This window comes from Ambystoma mexicanum, chromosome 12 (genome assembly GCF_040938575.1).
Source record: "Ambystoma mexicanum isolate Mex_15411 chromosome 12, UKY_AmexF1_1, whole genome shotgun sequence".
In the NCBI taxonomy this organism is placed as follows: Eukaryota; Metazoa; Chordata; class Amphibia; order Caudata; family Ambystomatidae; genus Ambystoma; species Ambystoma mexicanum.
Genome location: NC_090936.1, coordinates 692,712,890 through 692,728,248, shown reverse-complemented (window position 1 = coordinate 692,728,248; position 15,359 = coordinate 692,712,890). Strand labels below are relative to the sequence as shown.

Sequence of the window (15,359 nt, the reverse complement as noted above, 5' to 3'; positions counted from 1 at the left end):
TTTAAACTGTCCGCGAGGATGCAGAAATGGACTTGGTAAAGAATGATTATGTAATTTACCTGTAAATGTAGTCCAGCATTGGTGTCAAATAGATTGAAATACTTTTGAATATTTCCACCTCTTATGCTGTGAAACCGTCTTAAATAGCATAATTAATATGAATTATTCCCCCCGCCCCCATTTATACATTGGGGACACAAATAAACAGAACCCTTTAAATAGCATATTCACAGCAAACCCATCACTGGCCAATCAAAACTGTTCGCAATAAACCTTCGAATTTCACTTGCGTATACGACGCTTAACGTTCACATCCCCCGAGAAAGGTGGAGGTATCAGTGATGTGGCAGTGCCATAAAAGCACCATAGATGGGTTTTAACATGTGGGTAAATTATGTTTTTGGGGGTCGAGTTCATTATGAACTATTACCCCAGACACCTGATGCTGAATCATGTGTATCATAATTTAAGCCAGGGTGTTTATAATTTTTCCTTAAATCATAGCTGATATTGATCGGGTAATCTCCTCCTATTGACCTTTGGTAATGCCTGCACTCGAGGACTCTAAAGAGCATGGGCTGCAGGACTGCTGTAACAGCGCTTTAGGGAGCTCTCTAGTGCACTGGGGTAAGGCCACTCACCCACTGTCTTCGGATCCAGCTGGTCCGTACCGGTTGCCACAATGGAACCTTCTTACCAAGCAGAACTACATAGGGAGGTGGTAACTTGACACCTCACCTGAGGTGGATACCTTTTTTATTAGCATGAGGTTAAAATACAACCTTTTACCAAATTCCAATCAATATTATTAAGTAATTTCCATAAAAAGTTTATTTTTGCACAATCAACATCAATAGCAACACATCAGAACTTCCAAGATCCACATCACAGGTTGGTCAGCATGAGCTCTATGCTGCTGTACCCGACTGCCAAACTCCATTTGACCTATAAGGGCAGAACCTTCTCCTAGGTAGTTCAGCAATGCCGTAGTTGATAAACCCCTAGAATCAATCGAACGCCCCCACTGGTCTGTTTCCGGTGATGGAAAGTCATGGATAAAAAGAGGCCAGCCATTTTGTTCTCAGTTTTGTTAGTGCAGGCCAGGAGTACCAAATGCTGTAGTGTTTTAATTGCCGATTTAGATGTACACAAACTACAGGTAGTCCATCTTTTTGCCATCCTTAGTCCTCTATGAGCTTGTTTTCTCTGGTTGGAAAGGCATTTAGGTGAAAGCGCATAAACTGGTTACGATGGTAGCTACTCAGAAATCCGACCAAATATTTTGGCAATGAATTAAGATCTTGTGCTTCCGAGGACAATCTCCCAAATAGATTGTATGCTTATCTGTCCTCTTGTGCTTGAATCCAATCTCTATCCCACAGCTTTTTTTTACTTTGCATTGGTTGGTGATTAGCAATTCTTCTGTAGCATCAAGGCTCTTTAGGATTTCCTTGCAGATGTTCGCCCATTCTCGTAAATTCTCATAAGACGCCTTCAATTCCTTCCGAGATTGCCTTCTGCAAGAGCTCAAAACCTCGGTGGAGAAGGGGTTCTACATTTTAGGAAGAGTGCCAGGGATTTCCACACTACCACAGAGTAGAGGCAGTTTAGCTCCAACTCCAATCTAACTACTTGAATGGGCATTCCCTGAGTCAAGTTCAAGACACACTTCCAAAATAAACCTTCCAGGTGCAGCCAGATGGTATTGGGAGGCCAAAGAAAGCCTCAGCACCATAGGTAATAATCAGAACCTTCATTTTGTATAACTGAATTGGGGGCTTTATAGTGATTTTGCAGTACTTTTCCATGATGACCACTCCCCTCCCCAAGTCAGTCATTGAGCTAACCAGAGAAAGCTTTTCACCATTCAAGTACCAATAACCTTTCCTCTGGACTCCACTTTTCCCTGATTGCAGGATCAGAATTTGAGATTTTTTGGTATTTATCATAAACCCATTTTCACTGACCTAGGCTTGCAGGGCATCCAATTGTCTTTGCAGACCAACCCGGGTCTGGTCAATGAGGACCAAGCCGTCCGCATAAAGAAGCCCATCAATAGAGAAGTCATCCACTTTAGGTGAAAAGCTTCATATACTCAATAGTGCCTTCTTGATATCAGACACAAACAAACAGATTGTAAAGGGCGTGGGACAAACAGCAGCCTTGCTTGACGCCTTTCCTTGTTGGGATTGAATTGGAAAGTAAACTCTTTCCATCCAGTTTTACTTGTAGCGAAGTCTCGGAATAAAGATCTTGGTAGCTTCTAACAGATCGTCCCGGGCAATTCCAGCTCTTAGACCATAGTTTGTTTTGGTCGATGTATCGAAGGCCTGGGCAAGGTCTATGAAGGCTAGATAAAACCTACAGCTTTTCTTCTCTTTGGTACGGCTTTTCAGGATGTTTAACAGAAAAACTTTGAGAGCCGTCCCCACTCCTTTCACAAAGCCAGATGGTCTGCTGCCATACTGGCCCACTTACAGTCATGAGGCCTTGCAAGAGCGGAGCGGCAAAGACCTTTCCTGCCACATCCAGCAAGGCAATCGGCCTATAATTGGACCGGTCACCCTTTTTAAAGATGGGGACTATGATTGATGTTTTCCAAGAAGCCGGTACTTATCTTTTTTGATATAATCAAAAAGGAACCACAAAAAGGGTGCCCACTGCTGTGGGCTCTTAAGCATAGCATTAGACATTCCATCAGGGCCAGGGGACCTGGAATTACTAGCTTTGTTAAAATCAGGCAATGATCTCCTCTCGTGTTGTTTCAAAAGACCATCCCCCAATCATTGGGGAAATTATAAGTTACTCACCATAGTGACCAATGTACTCTTAGTTCGTTAGTGCCCTTTCCTCCATAATGCATGAGCGTCCCTTCCAAGAAACGGGAGACAACCTTTCTCACGAGAAAAAAACACCTTCCCCTTTAAATTAAGAGGCGCGCAAGGGTGCGGCCCTAGGAGTATGCGCTGCCCTAACTGCCCTCCTGAGCCACTCTTCAGTCCCCATAGACGCGTTGACAATAGATTTGACATTGCCTAATGACAGCATTATTATTGGGGGGGGGGGTGGTGGGACATATGGAGGAAAGGGGACTAAGAGTACGTTAGTGACTACAGTGAGTAACATCTAATTACTTTTACGTCCCGTCCCCTTTCCTCCATACTGAATGGAGGATTACAACTGAATATAGCCCCAGGGTGGAGAGGAAACCCTCCTTAAGCAAACAGGTTCCTGAGAACTGCCTGTCCAAAAGCCGCATCAGATCTAGAGCCGGCATCCAAACAGTAATGTGTGCAGAAAGCCGAGGGTGGGGCCCATGTGGCCGCCCTGCTTATGACTTGCCAAGGGACATGGTGCTGGAATGCGATGGCCATTGCCTTGGGCCTGAATGCTTGGGTGTGCATGTTTGCCGGCAGCAGCTTGTGCGGTCCCTCGTATGCTTCTTTGATGGCTAAGACCATTCAGCGGGATATGGAGGCCTGATAGCCTGGTCTTGCACCTCCAAAAATGACAAACGGGGCGTCTGACTTGCGGAAGCCCTTGATCCTGTTAAGGTAGAATTGCAGGGCACGCCCGAGATCCAGGCAGTGCAGAACTCTGCCTCGTACCTCGGCCCAGCAAAAAACATAGGAAGGACCATTTCCTCATTCAAATGGAAAGCCGACAGCACCTTAGGCAGAAATGCTGGGTTTGTCCGCAGGACTTTTTCCCTGTGAAAGGAAGTATATGGTTGTGAGATGACAAGCCTGGATTTCGCTGACTCTGCGAGCCGAGGTGAGGCTGACTAGTAAGACCGTCTTAATGGTGACCAGCCTGATGTCTGTGGATGCCAATGGCTCAAACGGTTTGTGCGCCATGGCAACCAAGACTGTTCAGGTCCCACATGAGGTGTGGCCTCTTGATGGGCGGGTAGAGCCTTGCAAGCCCCGTCAAATGTTTGACAATTGGACTGGAGGAGGGGGAAGACCCCCTCCACAGAGTTCCTGTAAACCCTGAAGGCTGCAAGGTAAGTGCGGCAGGTGTCCACCTGCACGCCTGAGTGGGCGAGATGCGCCTAGACGAAGAGCACGTTGTCCAAAGTACATGCCAGGGGGTCGATTTCCTTGGAGTCTGCCCAGTGGCAGAACCTGGTCCATTTACTTTTATACTGGTCCCTGGGAGTCTTGCTCCTTGCGCCCTGTATGATCTCCAGAGAGGCTGAGGTGCCTTAGCGTTACCTGCTCAGGAACCACGCTGTGAGGGCTAGTTTCTGTGGTGCAGGGTGGATGACTCTCCTCCCCTGCTGCGACAGATGTGCTGGGCCTGTCGGAAGGTGAATCGGTGGCATCTCAGAGTCTGAGCAGCTCCGAGAACCATGGAGCTATTAGAATGATGTTGAGCTGGCAAGACTCCTTGATCTTGCAAAATCACTGAATCAGCATGGGCGGGAAGGTGTTTGCTGTCATACTGTTCCACTGAATGCGAAATACGTCGCCCAGGGAGCCAGGGCCATGTGCCTGCCAGGAGGCGAACTGAGGGCACTTCTTGTTGTGCCAGGTGGCAAAGAGATCCACCTGGGGAGACCATCTGTTTATTTGTATCGCGCTCTGAACCCCGAGGTAACTCGGCACTGGAAAATGAGCGTTACAGGCATAAATAAAACGTTGACGACAGCTAGGAAGACCAGTGGTTACAGTTCGGTCTGATGATCATAACAAGTGACAGCATGCGCGTTAAGCGGGCATCAGAGGGGGATCTTGGGGAGAAGCGGTAAGTCAGCTTTTTACTCTGGGTTTGAAGGATGGTTCTAGTCTGAGAGGCAGCGAATTCCAGCTCTTGGCTGCTTGGACTGCTGGCACCTCCTGCAGTTTTTAGGTTGAACCTTGGTACTACGAGGCGATTGGCTAGGGCAGTTCTGGTAGAACGGGGAGGTTGGTACTTGCTGAATTTATCTGCCAGATATTTGGGAGCCGAGTTAGACAGACATTTTTGAGTAATTGCCAGAGTGCAGAGAGAGAATATCGCGAACTGCAAGCCAGTTGGCTTCCCGTCTGATGGTTGAAATGTGGCTAGATCTAGGAAGGTTAAGTGCTGCTCTCAGCAAGTTATTTTGTAGCACCTGTAGCCTTTTTAAATTCTGTTCCGAGGATCCTAGGAAGAGTGTGTTGCAATATTCAATCTTTGACACCGCTAGGGCTCTGGCAATCTGGCAAGCGTTATGCAGCTGCTAGTGGATGAGGATCTCCTGAGTAACTTGGTCGTTTAGCTGCCACTCTTAGTTATCCACTCCGAACCTGTCCACCTCCATGTTGGATTTCCCCAGAAGCTGGACTGCCTTGAGGTAGATGTCGTTTTCCAGGGCCCAGTGCCACAGGCTGATTGCCAGTCTGCACAGTGGAGGGGATCTGGCGCCACCCTGCTTGTTGACATAGAACATGGTCGAGAAGTGGAAGGAATGCTCTGAGCGGTAGCCAGATGGCGTTCAGCTCCAAACAATTGATGTGGTACTCCTGCTCCTGTCGGGTCCATGTGCTGTGGACCTAGAGATCGTACAGGGTGGCTCCCCAGTCCCCTAGAGAGGAGTCCGTGGTGATGGTGACCTGCGGGGATGGAGGCCGAAAGGGCTTGCCCGTCCGTAGGTTGCAGTGCCTGGGCCACCATATGAGGTCCACGTGGAGAGATGGAGGAACGTTGATCTGGGATTGAGAGCCCCGCTCCTGGTTCCATGATGCCGTGAAGTGCAGCTGTATCTTCCTCATCCTGAGTCTTGTGTGCGGGACGGCTAGTAGGACCGCTGCCAAGAGACCCAGGAGATGCTGGTGCCACCAGGCTGAGGCCACCTCTCTACTGAAGAATTGAGTAGTGGCCCTCTTGATGGCTGTGATCTTGTCCTCTGATGGAAACACCTTCTCGGAGCACGTGTCCCAGATGAGGCCCAAGAATGTCAGTCTGCGTGGGCTGCAGCTGCAACCTGAGATTGAGCGAAAAGCCCAGATCGCACAGTTTGTTCATAAGAGCATGGGAAGAGGGGTGAACCACTTCCGGAGATGTAGCCCTGACGAGCCAGTCGTCGAGGTATGGGTAGATGGAGGCCCTGAGGAGGGCAGCCACAGTATTCATAAGTCTGGTGAATACCCTTGGGGGCGATTTGAGGCCAAAAGGAAGGACCTTGTATTGGAAATGGTAGCCCATGATCCTGAACCGGAAGAAACGATGCCATATCCGGACGTGTAGGTACATGTCCTTCAGATCCAGGGAGCACACCCAGTCTCCCTTGCACAATGTCTCCACTATAAAAGCTGGCGTAACCATCTTGCATTTTTGTAGAGGTAAGGAGAGGTTGAGGGTGGAAAGGTCCAGCACAACTCTCAGGCCCGCCTGGTTCTTTTTCTGAATGGTGAAAATCCTGGCGTAAAAGCCCAAGCCTCGCTGGGAGTCTGGGACTTCCTCCATGGCCTGGCTCACTATGAGCGATTGGATCACTGCCAGAAGAGTTGCTGTCCCAACTTGAGAGTGGAGGGGAGGAGGGAGGAGAGGCTGGGATGGGTAGGCAGTACCCCGTGGAGAGGATCCAAGGGTCTGCGAAATTCTGGCACTAGAAATGCATGTGGAGAGCAAGCCTGCTTCCCCCCCCCCCCCCCCACTGGAGACACAAGGGGCGTGTCATGTCTTCTTTACCTCAGAAGCTGTTTCGGAGGGGAACTGGAAAAAGCCCTTACTCCCCAACCCCCTACTCCCCTTTTTGTTGCTTACGCCGATGTGGAGTCTGCGAGTGGTCCGGCTGCCTGGACCTCCGTTCTTGGAAGCAGAGGAACTCTCCATATGTACGCCCCTTGTCGTAGCGCTGCTGTGACTGTGTACAATTTGGGCGTGGTCTTTGTCGGGATGGATAAAGACTTGGCCATTCGTGAGCAGTTTTTCTTTTTGTCCAGCTCCTGGTGTGTGGTGGAGTGGAATAGGTCACCCCCCTCGAACGCCAGGTCTAATATGCGGTCCTGGACATCCGGGTTGAATTTAGTTGCATGGAGCCAGGCTGTTCATATCTGTGGCGATACAGATGGCACAGCCAGAGGTGTCAAGGTGGGCCACGGTGGACTCCATGATGTCCTGCGCCACCATCTTGGCCTCAGCCAGTCCCGCCTTAAAACATGATTGGCTCTGCGTAGGGAGTTCTGGGAGGAAACCTGAAATTTCCCGCCATAACCTCTGGTTAGTGGCCGCCAGCATGGCATCAGCGTTGCCCTGGCGAAGATGCAAGGACGCGTTGGAATACAGCTTCTTCCCATACGCCTCCAAGATCTTCTCCTTGCCTAGCAGCATTGCCGAGGAGGAGGCAGAGTATGACAGGCTTGAAGTACAGTGATGCTGCAGCGAGCACCAAGCAGTGTGGCTGAGGATGGGCCGATAGCAAGAGTATCCCCCTCCATCTGCCTGTACTTGGCGTCGATTGACCCGATGGGCAGGGTGGGTCTTGAGCCAACCCTTCTTGGCCAGGGCGACTACATCAGTCTGCAGTGTAATTCGCGTTTTTGCAGAGGGGCATCGCGTGAGGACTTCTGCGAGGACACCTTCTGCTGGTTGCTCGACCACAGGATGAGGACGGCCCAGGTACGCCACCAGCCGTGTAAGTTCATGGAAGGCCTTGGCTGATAAAGGCGTATCGGGGTCCTCCTCATCGTCCGTGTCCGCCTGGGAGTTAGGAGGATCCTGCAGCAGTGGAAGAGTGGCTGGAGCCAGAGCCTGGGTATTGGGACCGGAGCCGGAGGCTGTGGCGGAGGCAGGTACAGAACCGCCTGGGGAAATCAGCTGGGAGCGGGCGGTACAGGCTGCGCTGGGGGGCGCCAGCTAAGGGTCCAGAGTTGCGGGAAGCATTGGCGGGAGCACCTCCCTGATGGCATCCCTGAGGATCACTCCATCCGAGGGGACTTCATGAGTCTGAAGAACCTCTCAAAGAACCTGTCCTCACAGGCTAAAGGGGGTGGTAGGGGATATAGACTGAGTAGCGTGCAGCTGCTGGAGGCACTGCATACCCTGCCCATAGGGACGTAGCAGGAACCTGCCCAGCGCAAATGAAGGATAGGCTGTAGGCCATGTACCTAGTTGAAACCAGTCCCCACCTTGACATTTGTTCTTCGCCGAATTCACGTTCCTGGTGCGGACGGGAGCTGATGTCCGGCACAGCGGCCATCTTGTCGAGCTGCCTACCACATGCCAGCGTTGTGTTGCTCGGCTCGCTGGGCCTAGCCTCCTCGTGGATCATGAGGCCCACTCTGCTCCTCAGGCAGAGGCCTTTTTGGCGTAACACCCTTGGCCAGGCGGCCGGTAGAGCTGCGTTTAGGCACCCCCCCTGACTTATTGCAGGTACAAGGGCGTAGCCCCTCGGGTGAAGACCCAGTACAAGAACTTTCCGGTCCCTCAACACTGTCACCGGGAGGGGTCAGAGGATCCCTCGGCCAGTAGCCAGGGAGGCCTCAATGTACATGCTGGTAGTAGAACCTGGGAGGTCCCTCCCGTGCGGGCGAGTCCTTGGGAAGGCATCTCCCCTGTGGGGTGCAATGGAGAACAGAGGCCCTACCTTGGGCATGGATCGATGTTTGACTAAGTCCTTCAGGCGATTTTTTTTAAGAGCTCCCTCCACCTGGCTAGCCTGTTCTTCAGAGACCTCGATGACAGGGCGTTGCACACTGTACAAGCTTGCCAACCGTGGCCTGGGCCAAGGCAACGTAGGCAGAGGGTGTGGGGGTCCAAACTTGGGAAGAGAACGTCGCAGGATGGACACCTGCTGAACCCTGTGGCAGTCGACATGCCCCGGGCAGGAGCGTGACGCCTGAGGACCGAGTACCTATATGATAAAAAGACAGAAGAATCCGCTCGTGGAATTACATGGCCGAAGCCAAACCAAGTAGCGCTGGTTAATTCTGCCCGTTCCTGTCGATGCGGAAAAGGGGACAGAGGTGTGGCACTGGAGGGCGGAGTCAGGCCAGCGCATGCTCCCAGGGCTGCACCCCCACACGTCTCCAAATTTAAAGGGGAAGGAACAAGTTACTTACCTGTAACTGTTGTTCTCCAGCATGGGTCTGGCATGGATTCACATGCTCATGAATATTCCCTGTCGTCAGGCTGGGAATCCTCGGTAAAGAAAAATCAGTATCAGTTTCGTTTCTGATCTGTCTTTCGTAGTAGTAAGCAATCACTGATCTCTGCGTCATACTGACCACAGCCAATGACTGCCCTCTACCTAAGCCCTGCCTCTGGCAGCCATCTTTAGATTTGGTAGCACGTGAAGTGGCAGTATGACCAAGTGAACAGCCGCAGAGGGGTAGGCGGGAGGGTTCGCATGTGAATCCAAGCCAGACCCATGCTGGAGAACAACAGTTACAGGTAAGTAACTTGTTCCTTCTCCAGCATGGGGTCTGGCATGGATTCACATGTTCATGAATATAAGAATAAATAGCAGTACACACATGCACACAAACACGGGGGGTGGCAAAAGGCTCAACATTAAGCAATACAAAAAACTCAACATTAAGCATCGCTTACCTCCTCACCAGGCTCACCTTAAGCGAACAGGTTGCGCAGCACTGCTTGTCCGACCCTGGACTCCTCCCTGGAATCCCGATCGACGCACTAGAATCTCGTGAAGGTGTGCGTCGACCTCCACGTAGCCTCCCTGCAGATGTCCAGCAGGGGCACACCAGATAAGAACGCCGTAGCAGCAGCGATCGCGCTGGTCGAATGGTCTCACGGACGGCCTGGCAGCGGTCGGTTAGCCAACCGGTGGCAGTGCATGATGCAGCCGGAGAGCCATCTGGAGATAGAAGACTTCGAGAGAGCCTTCCCTTGATTCACAGGTCCAAAGTTCACGAACAGCTGTGATGTCCTCCGGAAACTCTTCATGCGGTCCACGTAGAACTTCAGCGCTCTAGCCACATCCAGTGAGCGCAAAGTCCTCTCGGCCGGCGATGAAGGAGACGGGAAGAAAAAAGGTAACACCAGGGGCTCGTTAAGATGGGAGTCCGACGGCAACTTGGGAATAAAGGAGGGGTGCGTCCTAAGCACCACGCTTGAGGCATGGAAAGTCAAGTACGGTGCTTTGCAGGATAGGGCCTGGATCTCTCCCACTCGTCGTGCGGAGGTAATGGCCACCAGGAATGCAGTCTTCCACGACACAAACTTCATCGGTGCGGAGTGCATCGGCTCGAATGGGGGCCCCATGAGCCTGGTCAGCACCACGTTAAGTTCCCACGCCGGGGCAGGGGCCTTCACCGGCGGGAACGACCGGAACAGTCCTTCCATAAACTCTGACCAGTCGATGGGACCACAGGGACGTCCGTCCTGTGGTCCTGGTATATCTGGAGATCGCCGCCAGATGAATCTTAATGGAGGGATGGGCTAGCCCAGCCTTTGCCAGCGATAGCAGGTACGGCAGCACTTGAGGGGCCGTAATCCGTAGTGGTTTGATCTTCTGTGCTCGGCACCAGATAGAGAACCTCTTCCACTCATGACCGTAGCATTTGAGAGTCGAGGGCGCCCTGGCCTTTGCAAGAACCTCTCTGCAATCGGCCGGTATATCGTAGCCTCCAAACTCTAGCGCTGCAGGAGCCAAGCCTGCAGGTTCAGCGACGCCGGGTCGTGGTGGAAGATGGCACCTCCTTCTCTGGAGAGAAGGTCCGCGTCCGCCGACAGCTTGATGGGAGGGGACGTTGACAAGTCCAGAAGGTCCGGGAACCAGATCTGCCTCGGCCACGCCGGTGCGAGGAGGATCATCCTGCACCGGGACCTCTTGAGCTGGTTGATGAGTCGAAGCAGCAACAGCAACGGTGGGAATGCATACAGGTATAGGCTGTCCCAGGGGAACGAGAACGCATCGCCCATGCTTCTCGGCTGGGGAAACCTGCTGGCGAACCGCTGTTGCGAACAGGTCGATTTGGGGTTTGCCCCATCGTTGGAAGAGTTGATTCACCTGATCCTGGTGCAGTTCCCACTCGTGACACGCGCGCAGCTCCCTGCTGAGCGAGTCGGCGATGGTGTTTCTTTCTCCTGCCAGGTGGAAGGGAACCAGGAACATCCCCTGGGTGACCGCCCAGTGCCACAGATCCTGTGCCTCCTTGGATAGGGCTGGGGATCTGGTGCCTCCCTGCTTCCGTATGTAAAACACTGTCGTGGTGTTGTCCGTGAAGATCTGCACCACCTTGCCCGTGAGCGAAGGGAGGAACGATTTGAGAGCCCAGAACACGGCTCGGAGTTCCAGGACGTTGATGTACAGGGGCCTCTCCTCCGGGAGCCAGGTGCCTCTCGCGTGGAGATCTCCGGTGTGGGTGCCCCAACCTTCCAAGGAGGCGCCCGTCGTTACCATCTCCTGGTATGCCGGCGTTTGAAAGTCCTTGCCCGCCGTGAGGTGCGCTCGAACGCCCCACCACTGAATCGACCCGCTGGAACACCTTGTTGAGGGGGACCCTGTCTTCGAAGGTGCCCGTCGCCTGCATCCAACGGGCGTCGAGAAATTCTTGAAGAGGGCGCATCCGTAGTCTGCAGAGGCGCACCAGGTAGATGCAAGAGGACATCATCCCCAGGAGGGACTTGATGGACCTCACCCTGGCCATGTCCGTGGCTAGCAGGCGCTGCACTTTGCCTAGAATGGTCTTCGTCCGTTCTTCTGACGGTGCCGCCAGGCGCCTCACTGTATCGAGCTTCGCTCCCAGAAACAGGGCCACCTGCGACGGCACCAGGTGGGACTTTGGGTAGTTTATGGCGAATCCCAGGTCTGTGATTAGCTGGACGGTCCTCGCAGTGTGTTCGACGGCGAGTTCCCTCGTCCTTGAGCGGATGAGCCAGTCGTCCAGGTAGGGGTAGACGTGAATTGCCTGCAGGCGCAGCCGCGCCGCCACTGGTGCTAGGCACTTGGTAAAGACCCTGGGGGCCTACTTCAATCCGAACGGCAGTGCTCTGAATTGGTAGTGGCGTCCCTGAACGAACCTGAGGAACCTTCGGTGACTTTTGAGGAAGGGAACATGGAAGTATGCATCCTCCAGGTCCAACGACGATAGAAAGTCGCCTTCCTCCAGCTGTCCCAGCACGTGCTGGAGGGTGACCATCCTGAACTTTTGTGATCTGATGTATTTGTTCAAACGACGAAGGTCCAGGATGGGGCGCCAGCCGCCCGTCTTCTTCCTGACGAGGAAGTACCTTGAGTACACCCCGGAGCCTCTTCGGGACAAGCTCGATGGCGCCTTTCCTGAGCATCGCCCGTACTTCCAACAGCAGTTGTGGGACGTGATTTTCCTTCCTGGCCACAGGTGGAACGTGAGGGCACTTCTTCAGGAATTCGATAGAGTGTCCTCTTGCCAGGGTATCCAGCACCCAACGGTCGGTGGAGATGGACTTCCACACGCCGACGAAATTCGTCAGCCGGCCTCCCACCGGGGTGCTTCGGTGGGGGCCCGAGACCACGGCCGGTTCAGTCCTGCTTGGAGGTGGTGGCCTTGCCGCCCTGGCCAGCTTGCCGACGGCGGCGAGGCGCTCCCTGCTTGCCGCGACCCCTGTAGGCCTCCTGAGACGAGGAGCGTGCCGCCTGGCGGTAGGACGAGCCACCGCTGGATCCCTTGGAGGCACCTTGTCTGCCTCCGGAGCTCCGAAAGGGCCGTCGTTGCTGAAGGGCTCCTAGGGCGCGGGCCGTCTCCGTTTTTATGGCTTGGAGGGATTCGTCCACCGCCTTCCCGAACAAGTTGCTGCCGTCGAACAGCATGTCCAACACCCTGGTCTGGACGTCCTGACAGAAGTCGGTCGCCCGGAGCCAACCCCGTCGTCGTAGGCAAACACTGTTGCCCAGCTGGCGGAACCCGGTATCTGCGAGGTCGGTTGCCACCGTTATGGTGTGGTCCGACACCACCTCGCCCTCTTGCAGTATTTCCAGGGCCTCGGACCTCTTGTCGTCCGGCAGGAAGTCCAATATGGGGGCCAGCTTAAACCAGAGCTCCCTGTCTTAACGGGCCACGATCGCCAGGGCATTGGCCGCTTTGATTGTCGTCGCCGCCGACAAAATGAGCCGCCGCCCCATGGCGTCCAACTTCCTTCCCTCGCCATCCGGCGGGGAATTCGACGTCGAGGCTCCTGAACCCGCCGCTTTCTTCTTCTTCGCCGCCGAGACAACCGAGTCTGGCATTGGCTGGGCCCTGAGGCACAGGGGAGCGGTTTCGGGGACCCGGTACTTCTTCTCGTACCGGTCCCGTTTGGCTGGTGCCATGGAGGGCTTTTTGAGAACCGACAGGCCCTCCTCCCAGATGTCATCGATTAGAGGCACCGCGATGACAGTCTTCCTTTTGGCCTCCCGGGCCTTTAGAGGAAACCTTCCTTTTTCTGCTCCTCCGGGCAGAGCTGGAACAATTCGGACGCCCTGGCGACCATGGCCTGAAATGAGCCAATCTCGTCGGGCGGCGAGGCCTGTGCGACGGGAGACCCATTCTGTCGTCGTCGCCCTCAGAACCCGTCGTCGAGCCCAACGCACCGTCATCTCCCGACTCGTGGGAGGATAAGGAGGGAACTGTAGTCCTTATGGGTGCGAGCGGAGGAGAGGGTTGGGTCCTCCGTCGTTTGTTCTGAGGGCTTCCCGACAGGCCAGGTTGCGGGTCCTCCGGCCTGGGCCGTGGGAATCTCGTCCTTATCTCAAAGCATAAGGACTGGATCGCAGACAAAATGGCCGCCGAGCCATCCTGAGGCCTAGGTTCCGGCTGCGCCGGAAAGGAAGGCTGCTCTTCCTCGCCATCGTCGTCTTCCTCGGTTATCTCCCGAGGATCTTCCTTACGGGATTGAACCTTCTCGAACTGGACTCGAGGTTCCTCACAGCCTCGGTCAGTTCCTCCTCCAAGGCTGACTCCGAGCTCGAGGAGGCTACCGTGCCCCCCCCCTCGCTTCTTCCATCATGGATTCCCTCTTTGGCGGCAGGGAAACTCTAGTCCCGGAGGCAGTCTCCGCTGGCGGGGTCTCTGCCGGCTTGGCCAGAGTCGCCGCAATCGCCTCGATAGAGGCCTTTGCCTGCTGGGCAGGGGCCGTCACCACCTTAGGTACGTCCCGGGCCTTCTCCTTCGGGGGAGGGGCGACGCCTCGCTCACCCTCTTCCAAGATCGGACGGGGCTTCTCCCGAAGCTTACCCGGGGTCTCGGACTTCCTCTTCCCCGAACCGCTGGCTCGTGGTTGACTGTGCCGGGGAAGGTGCGCCCTGCCTGGCGACCGAAGAGCCTGACCTTTCAGCGCTCCCGGAGCAAGCGGACTCGCGGCTCTTGGCCTGGTGTTGGGCCCCCGTCGCCAGGGCGCCCGCACAGGACTTGGAAGCCCGCTCTGACCTTTTCTTCTTCTTCTCACCCGTTGAGCCCTTCTCCAACCAACTGGCGAGATGGGATCAACGGTCCCTCATGGTCCGCTCCGACAAGTTCTTGCAGAACTGGCAGTCCTCCTCTACATGAGTCTTGTCCCCATGAAGACAGTAGAGGCATCGCAAATGTTCGTCTTCCTTAAACACATTCTGCAGCCCGCATCCAGGGCAGCTGCGAAACAGCTTGGGTCCGGGCGACGAACTCGCATCCCGGGCCATCTCGAAGTAGGCCGCGAATCTTCTGGAATCCTCCAAGAAGTTGATTCAACTAAATCTTCACCCTTGAGGGGCGTAGGAAAATCCCGCAACGGGTAGCCGTTAACGGGAGTAGAAACGGTGGAGCTTGAGGCTCGATTAACCGAAAAAATGTGAAAATTCACCTGAAAAAGCGCGAAACACGCAGTAAAAGCTCGAGAGCTAAGCACGAGGACTCCCAACACTTGAACGTGCGGTAAAAATCTGAAGATGGCTGCCAGAGGCAGGGCTTAGGTAGAGGGCAGTCATTGGCTGTGGTCAGTATAACGCAGAGATCAGTGATTGGTTACTACTACGAAAGACAGATCAGAAACGAAACTGATACTGATTTTTCTTTACCCAGGATTCCCAGCCTGACGACGGGGAATATTCATGAGCATGTGAATCCATGCCAGACCCCATGCTGGAGAAGGTTTTTTCTGGTGAAAAAGGTTCAGTCTCCCGACCCTTGGAAGGGACTCCCATGCAGTTTGCATGAAAAGGAACGGGATGTAAGAGTACATCTCTTATCCGAAGTCGACACTTCAGACTGGAACAGAGCCCTGAAATATTCTTCCCAGCTTTTGGCGATACTGTGTTGAAAGTGCCTCCTGTGGACGGTTTATGCCATTCTTCCATTGCCAAATGTGGAGGTATTTTTGGCCTCCATGCTCTTGAGCATATTTTCAGCATCTCGTTGCATGAGCATCGGTTTGTGTGCACAAACCCAGTTGCGATAGGTCTGCTGTAATTTCCTACCGCTCAAAGGTTTGAGTGC

At 53.9% G+C, this 15,359-nt stretch overlaps 1 protein-coding gene across 2 annotated transcripts in view; it reads right to left on the bottom strand.

The window, feature by feature from the left end:
* The window catches only part of GTSE1 (G2 and S-phase expressed 1), a 1,052,868-nt gene that overhangs the window by 272,998 nt on the left and 764,511 nt on the right, over positions 1-15,359 (bottom strand). The gene's annotated exons all lie outside the window — the stretch shown is intronic.